Source organism: Oreochromis aureus, linkage group 6 (genome assembly GCF_013358895.1).
Source record: "Oreochromis aureus strain Israel breed Guangdong linkage group 6, ZZ_aureus, whole genome shotgun sequence".
In the NCBI taxonomy this organism is placed as follows: domain Eukaryota; kingdom Metazoa; phylum Chordata; class Actinopteri; order Cichliformes; family Cichlidae; genus Oreochromis; species Oreochromis aureus.
Genome location: NC_052947.1, coordinates 2,690 through 12,500, shown reverse-complemented (window position 1 = coordinate 12,500; position 9,811 = coordinate 2,690).

Sequence of the window (9,811 nt, the reverse complement as noted above, 5' to 3'; positions counted from 1 at the left end):
AGAAAAATTTGCATTTCCTGCGAAAATGCAGTGTGGATGCTGGGCAGCTGAAGCTGTCAGCTGAAACTAGCTGAAAAAGCTGAAAAGTTGCAGAAATTGTAAAAACTTTGCAGAAGCAAAGGAACGTTGCTAAAATGTAGTAACTTAGGAGAACTGCAATATCTTAGAGGAAACATAATACTTGGCAGAAATACAATAGCATAGATATTGTAACATATTGTAAATTAGCAGAAATATTGTAACTTACCAGAAACACGATAACTTCCCAAAAATACAAGAATTTTGGAGAAATAGTATAAGATAACAGAAAGAATATATTTAGCCAAACATTCTTAAATATTACAGAAATACTACTCTATAGCAGAAATGATATATTTAGAAAGAAAAACATAATATAGTAGAAATACTATGATTTAGCAGAAATCCTACAATATAGCTCAATAACAATGATTTAGAACAGATACTATGATTGAGCAGAATAGTAATAACTTAAGTGAAAATATTGGAAAGGTAAAATGACAAGCTGAATAAAAGGAACATGGTTAAGTTTGCTCAAAACTAACTTTTGTTCACCTGTGAAAAAATAAAATAAAAATACATTTAGAAATACAAATAAGAACAGCCAACAGATACACACAAAATTAAATATGGATACACAAATCAACAAATACACACAAAATCAAATATGGATACACAAATGTACAGAGAGACACACACACAGGGTCTATGCCAGTCAACCAGTCTGAATATATTATATTTTTATCCAAGAATGAGATGCTGCCCTAAAAGGGCTTTGTGTGTGTCTTTCTCTCTCTCTCACACACACACACACACACACACACACACACACACACACACACACACACACACTCAAACACTCACACCCACACTCAGGCTCACACACACACACACACACACACACACATAGCATCAGCAAGTGAACAGGGGCTGTTAACAGCATGTTTCTAGGTCAGTCAAACAGCTGTGAGATTCTCAATTTGAATCCACCAATCAGAGGGGTTGTGTGCTTTTTCCTGCAAAACTGGTGCACCAAGTGCAGGCTTTTACAGCACAGAGAGAGACAGGATTTTTGCAGTCTATTTCTCATAGTGAGGACTCCCCTCAAACAAACAGCCATAAATTCCTAACCAGGGGGCTACAACGGTCATTCTTAGACCGTTGTGTTCAGAAGACATGGGAGAATCTTGAAATGTTGACCATTTAAAATAAAAATATGAAATATCATAGATATATGACATAGATGATTGGTTGTCTTAGAAGCCATGATTGCCCCAATATGCAAATTTGAATGTGCAAGGCCTAAGATATGATTGGCTGGCTGGGAAGCCATGAAGGCAACAATATGCAAATTGTAACGTGCCAGCCCTCAGATATGATTGGTTGTCTTAGAAGCCATGAATCCCCCATATGCAAATTTGAATGTGCCAGCCGTCAGATATGATTGGCTGGCTGGGAAGCCATGAAGGCAACAATATGCAAATTTGAATGTGCAAGCCCTCGGATATGATTGGTTGTCTCAGAAGCCATATAAAAAGCAGTAAAACTGTACTATGATTTGGTAGAAAAACTATAATTAATCAAAAATACTATATTTGGCAGAAATACTATGTTGTAGCAGAAACACTATATTTAGCACAAATCTGATGAAATAGAAGAAATAGTATGATTTAGCAGAAATGCTGTATTTAGCACAAATACTGGAAAGCAGCAGAAATGCTATGACTTAGCACAATAGTAATAACCTAAATAGAAAAATTGGAAAAGCAAAATGGACAGCTGAAAAAATCCTGAACATGCTAAGGGTCCCTCAAATGTAATTGTTAAATGAAAAAAAAAACAGCAAAAAAAAGTATAACAGTCACACAATCACAAATATGTACACATATGGTAACACACATGCACAGACAGACACACACAGGATCAAATTCAGTAAACCAGTCTAACTATATTGAATTTAAATCTTACAATGAGATCATCCCATAAAAAGGCTTTCTCTGTCTCTCTCTCTCTCTCTCTCTCTCTCTCTCTCTCTCTGTCACACACACACACACACACACACACACACACACACACACACACACACACAAGATCCAATTCAGTCAACCAGTCTAAATATATTGAATTTAAATCTTACAATGAGATCATCCAATAACAAGCCTTTCTCTCTCTCTCTCTCTCTCTCTCTCTCTCCCTCTCTCTCTCTGTCACTCACACACACACACACACACACACACACACAAGATCCAATTCAGTCAACCAGTCTAAATATATTGATTTTGAATCTTATAATGAGATCATCCCATAAAAAGGCTTTCTCTCTCTCTGTCTCTCTCTCTCTCTCTCTCTCTCTGTCACTACACACACACACACACACACACACACACACACACACACACACAAGATCCAATTCAGTCAAGCAGTCTAAATATATTGAATTTAAATCTTACAATGAGATCATCCCATAAAAGGCTTTCTCTCTCTCTCTCTCTCTCTCTCTCTCTCTCTCTCTCTCTCACACACACACACACACACACACACACACACAAGATCCAATTCAGTCAACCAGTCTAAATATATTGAATTTAAATCTTACAATGAGATCATCCCATAAAAGGCTTTCTCTGTCTCTCTCTCTCTCTCTCTCTCTCTGTCACACACACACACACACACACACACACACACACACACACACACACACACACAAGATCCAATTCAGTCAACCAGTCTAAATATATTGAATTTAAATCTTACAATGAGATCATCCCATAAAAAGGCTTTCTCTGTCTCCTCTCTCTCTCTCTCTCACACACACACACACACACACACACACACACACACACACACACACACACACACACACACAAGATCCAATTCAGTCAACCAGTCTAAATATATTGAATTTAAATCTTACAATGAGATCATCCCATAACAAGCCTTTCTCTCTCTCTCTCTCTCTCTCTCTCTCTCTCTCTCTCTCTCTCACACACACACACACACACACACACACACACACACACACACACACACACACACACACACACACAGGAGAGAGAAGTAAGTTTCTAGCTCAGTCAAGCAGCCTGGGAGCTGCTGAATTTGAATCCACCAATCAGAGAGCCTGTGCACTTTTTCCCGCCAAAACAGGTGCAGCCGTTTTTACACACACAGAGCACAGAGACAGGATTTCTGCAGTGAATTTCTCATAGTGAGGATTCCTCTCAAACAAATGGCCATAATTTCCTAACCGTAGGGGCTAGAACGGTCATTCTTACACCGTTTTGTTCAGAAGAGATGAGGGAATCTTACAGTCTTGACAATTTATCATTAAAATATGAATCTTTAAAGATATTTGACTTGTAATGCACCATAACTGAGTAGAGGCGAAGCAAAAACTGCCTTGACCTGCCCTCAAACAACGCTTTCTAACTCTAAATCTATTTGGAGTATCAATATCATTTTTCACCGTAAGAGACAGCAGGCTTTGGTGAACAGTCATGAAAATTTTCAGGTCTTTGTGGAAATCTATCAAAAGATATGACGAGAGAAAAAAAAGTGGTTCATTTCCAGAGTTTGAAAGCTGAAGAAATCTGAGCGAAGGACGAATTTCCTACCCTCAAACAAGTCTAACTCATTTCAGAACGGTAATAGGTGAGAAAGAAATTCTTGAATTGTGAGCGTCAGGAGTGTCTGAAGATATACCGGGACAAGCCTCATGTATTAACTTTGCTTCGTTAAGGAGATATGACGATTCGAATATGCCTCTCATTACAGAAATCAAGCTGTGATTTTGAACAAGCTCTCCATTGACTTTCTATGGAGAGTTTTGAGACTTTGTGTTGGTCTGAGAAGCTTTGCCAAAATTCTATAAATCTCACAACCATGATAGTGACATTTTCTGAAAGCCAGCAAAAATACCTACGTTTTGATGTATAATTTGTGGAAGTTGAGTGCAAATTGAGCAAGTAGCAAGAAGTTGTTCGGACATGAAGAGAAGACTGCAAAACCTTCAGTGGCACACTGGAAGCCAAGTGCATAGCAACCATAACTAGAAAAATTTGCATTTCCTGCGAAAATGCAGTGTGGATGCTGGAACGCTGAAGCTGTCAGCTGAAACTAGCTGAAAAAGCTGAAAAGTTGCAGAAATTGTAAAAACTTTGCAGAAGCAAAGGAACGTTGCTAAAATGTAGTAACTTAGCAGAACTGCAATATCTTAGAGGAAACATAATACTTGGCAGAAATACAATAGCATAGCAGAACTTAGCAGAAACATTGTAACTTACCAGAAACACGATAACTTCTCAAACATACATGAATTTAGGAGAAATAGTATAAGATAACAGAAAGAATATATTTAGCCAAACATTCTTAAACATTACAGAAATACTATGATTTAGAGAAACAGTACAACATAGCAAAAATGCTGTAATTTGACAGAAATACTACATTTGGCAGAAATACTATGTTTCAACACAAATACACTGGTTTAGCACAAATATTTTAACGTAGCAGAAATACAATTATATAGCAGAAATGCTATATTTAGAAAGAAAAATATAATATAGTAGAAATACTATGATTTAGCAGAAATACTGTAATCAGCACATATACTGTAACATGACATAAATTCCTCCGCTTAGTAGTAATACTATAACATAACACAAATGTTATGATTTGGCACAAAAACCATAATTTGGCAAAATACTATGATTTAGCAGAAATACTATGATTGAGCAGAAGTACTAAGATGTAGTAAAAGTACTTTGATTTAAGAGAAATACAATTATGGAGGAGTAATACTTTAAAATGGGAGAAATATTGATACACACACACACACACAGAGCCTAAAGGGAAGAGTATTTGTGCCATGGAGTGTTAAGAAGAAACTGAGGTCCATATTAGAAAAGCTGGTAAAAGTTTTCAGAATTGTAATAAATGATGAATATGAATTAGTGGTCTGTGATAGTGTATTAATTTGTAGGGCAAAAAAGATGTTGACCAAGGTGGACTTGAACCCACAACCTTTGGGTTGCAGACCCGTGTCATTACCAGCTGCGCCACTGGGAAAGACAGTGAGCTCTTGGGAAACAGGGTGATGAGCAGTCAGAATTAGATTGCGGTGAGAGGCGAAGAATGCCATTTTTGGAGTTACAAAATGTCGTGTAACTCAAAAGCTAGGTGGACTAGAAGCATAATTCTTGTACTGAGTGAATCAGCGGACTTTGGTGTACTTTGACTGCGATTTTCATTGCTCTTTGTACATCCGGCGCAGAGATATGACGAGAGAAGAAAGGGCAGACCTCAGATATGATTGGCTGGCTGGGAAGCCGTGCAGGCCCTGATATGTAAATTTGAATGTCTCAGTCCTCAGAGGATTGGCTGCCTGGGGACCTGGCAGAAATATATAGTAATAGTATGATTAAGCATAAATACTACATTTAGCAGAAATACTGTATTAAGCACAAATCCTATAAAAGCAAAATTACTATATTAAGCACAAATCCTATAAAAAGCAGAAATACTATACTATGATTTGGTAGAAAAACTATAATTAATCAGAAATACTATATTTGGCAGAAATAGTATATTTAGCACAAATCTTGTAAAATAGCAGAAATAGTATGATTCAGCACAATAGTAATAACTTAAACAGAAAAATTGGAAAAGCAAAATGGACAGCTGAAAAATGCTGATCATGCTAAGGATCCTTCAAATGTACTTGTTAAATGAAAAAAAAAAAGCAGCAAAAAAGTATAACAGTCACACAATCACAAATATGGACACCTATGGAAACACATGTACAGAGAGACACACAGGATCAAATTCAGTCAACCAGTCTAAATATATTGAATTTGAATCTTACAATGAGATCATCCCATAAAAGGCTCTCTCTCTCTCTCTCTCTCTCTCTCTCTCTCTCTCTCTGTCACACACACACACACACACACACACACACACAGGGAGAGAAGAAACTTTCTAGGTCAGTCAAGCAGCCTGGGAGCTGCTGAATTTGAATCCACCAATCAGAGAGGCTGTGTACTTTTTCCCGCCAAAACAGGTGCAGCCGTTTTTACGTGTTGTGCCAAAACATAGTGTTTCTGCCATATTGTGGTACTACTACATTACAACATGAATACGGATTAAAGATGAAAGAAACTGGCAACAAATTCCTCCACTACAAACCAGTCTGATACCACTTCTTTGCAGTGTTCACGTTTACTAAGGCACTACCCAAAAGGCGCCACAAGAGGGCACTCCAACACAAGAGATGACCTATGTACACTGATGCACTTAGTAACAGTCAGCCTCCTTGAATTGGCAGAAATACTGTGATTTAGTAGTAATACTATAACATAACAGATATACTGTGATGTTGCAGACATAGTATCTTTTGCACTACTCATTTGTAGTGAAAAAATTAGCAATATAAATTACAGGTCTGTGAAAGTGTATAAATTTGTAGTGAAAAAAAAAAAAATTGACCAAGGTGGGATTGAACCCACGACCTTTGAGCTGCAGAACCGTGTCATTACTGATTGCGCCACCTGGAAAGGGTGCGGGCGGCTGAAAAAAAAAAGACATCAGCAATCAGAAATAAAAGCGATTTCTGTTGAAAACACCTGAAAAAGCTGGGATTTGTGCTGAAAAGGGATGAAAAAAATGAAAATTTTGCTGAAAAGGGGTGAAGAAGCTAAAGTATACCAAATCAAAGTATTTGTGCCAAAACATAGTATTTCTGCCATATTGTGGTATTTGTGCCACAAAAGTTACCACATTACAACTTGAATACGGATTAAAGATGAAAGAAACTGGCAACAAATTCCTCCACTACAAACCAGTCTGATACCACTTCTTTGCAGCGTTCACGTTTACTAAGGCACTACCCAAAAGGCGCCACAAGAGGGCACTCCAACACAAGAGATGACCTATGTACACTGATGCACTTAGTAACAGTCAGCCTCCTTGAATTGGCAGAAATACTGTGATTTAGTAGTAATACTATAACATAACAGATATACTGTGATGTTGCAGACATAGTATGTTTTTGCACTACTCATTTGTAGTGAAAAAATTAGCAATATAAATTACAGGTCTGTGAAAGTGTATAAATTTGTAGTGAAAAAAAATGTTGACCAAGGTGGGATTGAACCCACGACCTTTGAGCTGCAGAGCCGTGTCATTACTGATTGCGCCACCTGGAAAGAGGGCGGGCAGCTGAAAAACAAATACATCAGCAATCAGAAATAAAAAAAAGCTGGGATTTGTGCTGAAAAGGGTGAAAAAACTCAATTCTGCTGAAACGGGGTGAAGAAGAGGTGTTGGACTGTTGAGAAGAGTTAAATAAGTTGAACAGATATGTTTGGGTACAGATACTATGATTTGGTAATAATACTGTGTTTTAGCACAACTCCTGAGATTTGATTGAAATAATATGATTTAGAAGAAATATTATGACTTTGTACAAATACAATGTTTTGGCACAAATACCATGATATGGCAAAAATACTATGATTTAGCAGAAATACTATGATTGAGCAGAAGTACTAAGATGTAGTAAAAGTACTTTGATTTAACAGAAATGAAATTATGGAGGAGTAATACTTTAAAATGGGAAAAATATTGATACACACACAGATACACAGAGCCTAAAGGGAACAGTATTTGTGCCATGGAGTGTTAAGAAGAATCTGAGGTCCATATTAGAAAAGCTGCTAAAATCATAAAAGTTTGCAGAATTGTAATAAATGATGAATATGAATTACTTGTCTGTGATAGTGTATTAATTTGTAGGGAAAAAAAAATGTTGACCAAGGTGGAATTGAACCCGTGATCTTTAGGCTGCCGACCGGCGTCATTACCAACTGTGCCACTGGGAAACAGAGCAGCGGTTTGGAAAACGGGAGATGAACTGTCAGATTTAGATCGCGATGAGGCGTAAAAACGCCGATTTTGGAGTTACAAAACGTCATGTAACTCCAAAACTAGGTGGGATAAACACAATTCTTGTACTGGGTCAATCAGCAGACTTTGCTGAACTTTCACTGCGATTTTCATTGCTCCTTTTACCTCCGTCACGGAGATATGATGAGAGAAGAAACGGCTTCATTTTCAGAGTTTGAAAAGTGAGAGGAGGACAGATTTCCACCCCTCAAACAAACGTAATTTATGGCTTAACAGTAAGATGACTGTAAAAACTGCTCTATGATTTACATGAAATACTTTGATTTAGAAGAAATTCTATAATCTAGCAAAAAGCACTACAGCATAGCAGAAGTTATATCACTGAGCAGATTTACTAGGATTTAGCACAAACACTATGATTTGGCTCAAAAATCTTTATTTTGCAGTTATATTATGATTTGGCAGAAATACTATGAGCAGTAATAATATAACAGTACATAATACTGTTATTTTGTGGAAATACAATGCTTTATCACAAATACCATGATATGGCAAAAATACTATGATTCAGCAGAAATACTATGATTGAGCAGAAGTACTAAGATGTAGTAAAAGTACTTTGATTTAACAGAAATGCAATTATGGAGGAGTAATACTTTAAAATGGGAAAAATATTGATACACACAGATACACAGAGCCTAAAGGGAACAGTATTTGTGCCATGGAGTGTTAAGAAGAATCTGAGGTCCATATTAGAAAAGCTGCTAAAATCATAAAAGTTTGCAGAATTGTAATAAATGATGAATATGAATTACTTGTCTGTGATAGTGTATTAATTTCTAGGGAAAAAAAAAGATGTTGACCAAGGTGGTATTGAACCCGTGATCTTTAGGTTGCCGGCGGCATCATTACCAACTGTGCCACTGGGAAACAGTGCAGCGGTTTGGAAAACGGGAGATGTACTGTCAGATTTAGATCGCGGTGAGAGGCGTAAAACGCCGATTTTGGAGTTACAAAACGTCATGTAACTCTAAAACTAGGTGGGATAAACACACAATTCTTGTACTGGGTGAATCAGCAGACTTTGCTGAACTTTCACGGCGATTTTCATTGCTCCTTTTACCTCCGTCACGGAGATATGATGAGAGAAGAAACGGCTTCATTTTCAGAGTTTGAAAAGTGAGAGGAGGACAGATTTCCACCCTCAAACGAACGTAATTTATGGCTTAACAGTAAGATGACTGTAAAAACTGCTCTATGATTTACATGAAATACTTTGATTTAGAAGAAATTCTACAATCTAGCAAAAAGCACTACAGCATAGCAGAAGTTATATCACTGAGCAGATTTACTAGGATTTAGCACAAACACTATGATTTGGCTCAAAAATCTTTATTTTGCAGTTATATTATGATTTGGCAGAAATACTATGAGCAGTAATAATATAACAGTACATAATACTGTTATTTTGTGGAAATACAATGCTTTATCACAAATACCATGATATGGCAAAAATACTATGATTCAGCAGAAATACTATGATTGAGCAGAAGTACTAAGATGTAGTAAAAGTACTTTGATTTAGCACAAATACTATTATGGAGGAGTAATACTTTAACATGGGAGAAATATTGATACACACACACACACACAGAGCAAAGAGTGCAGAGGCTGTTGAGAGTCTGGGCTTGGTATATCTAGGTCAGCTAAATTGGCTGCACCTGCTGTAATCAGCACTTACACAGACAGACACAGAGAGAGCTATGGGTTTTCTTCAGTGTATTTCTCATTCAGGACTCCCCTCGAACAAATGGCCATAATTTCCTAACCGTGGGGCTAGAATGCTCATTCTAACACCGTTTTGTTCAGAAGAGATGGGGAATCTGCAGGT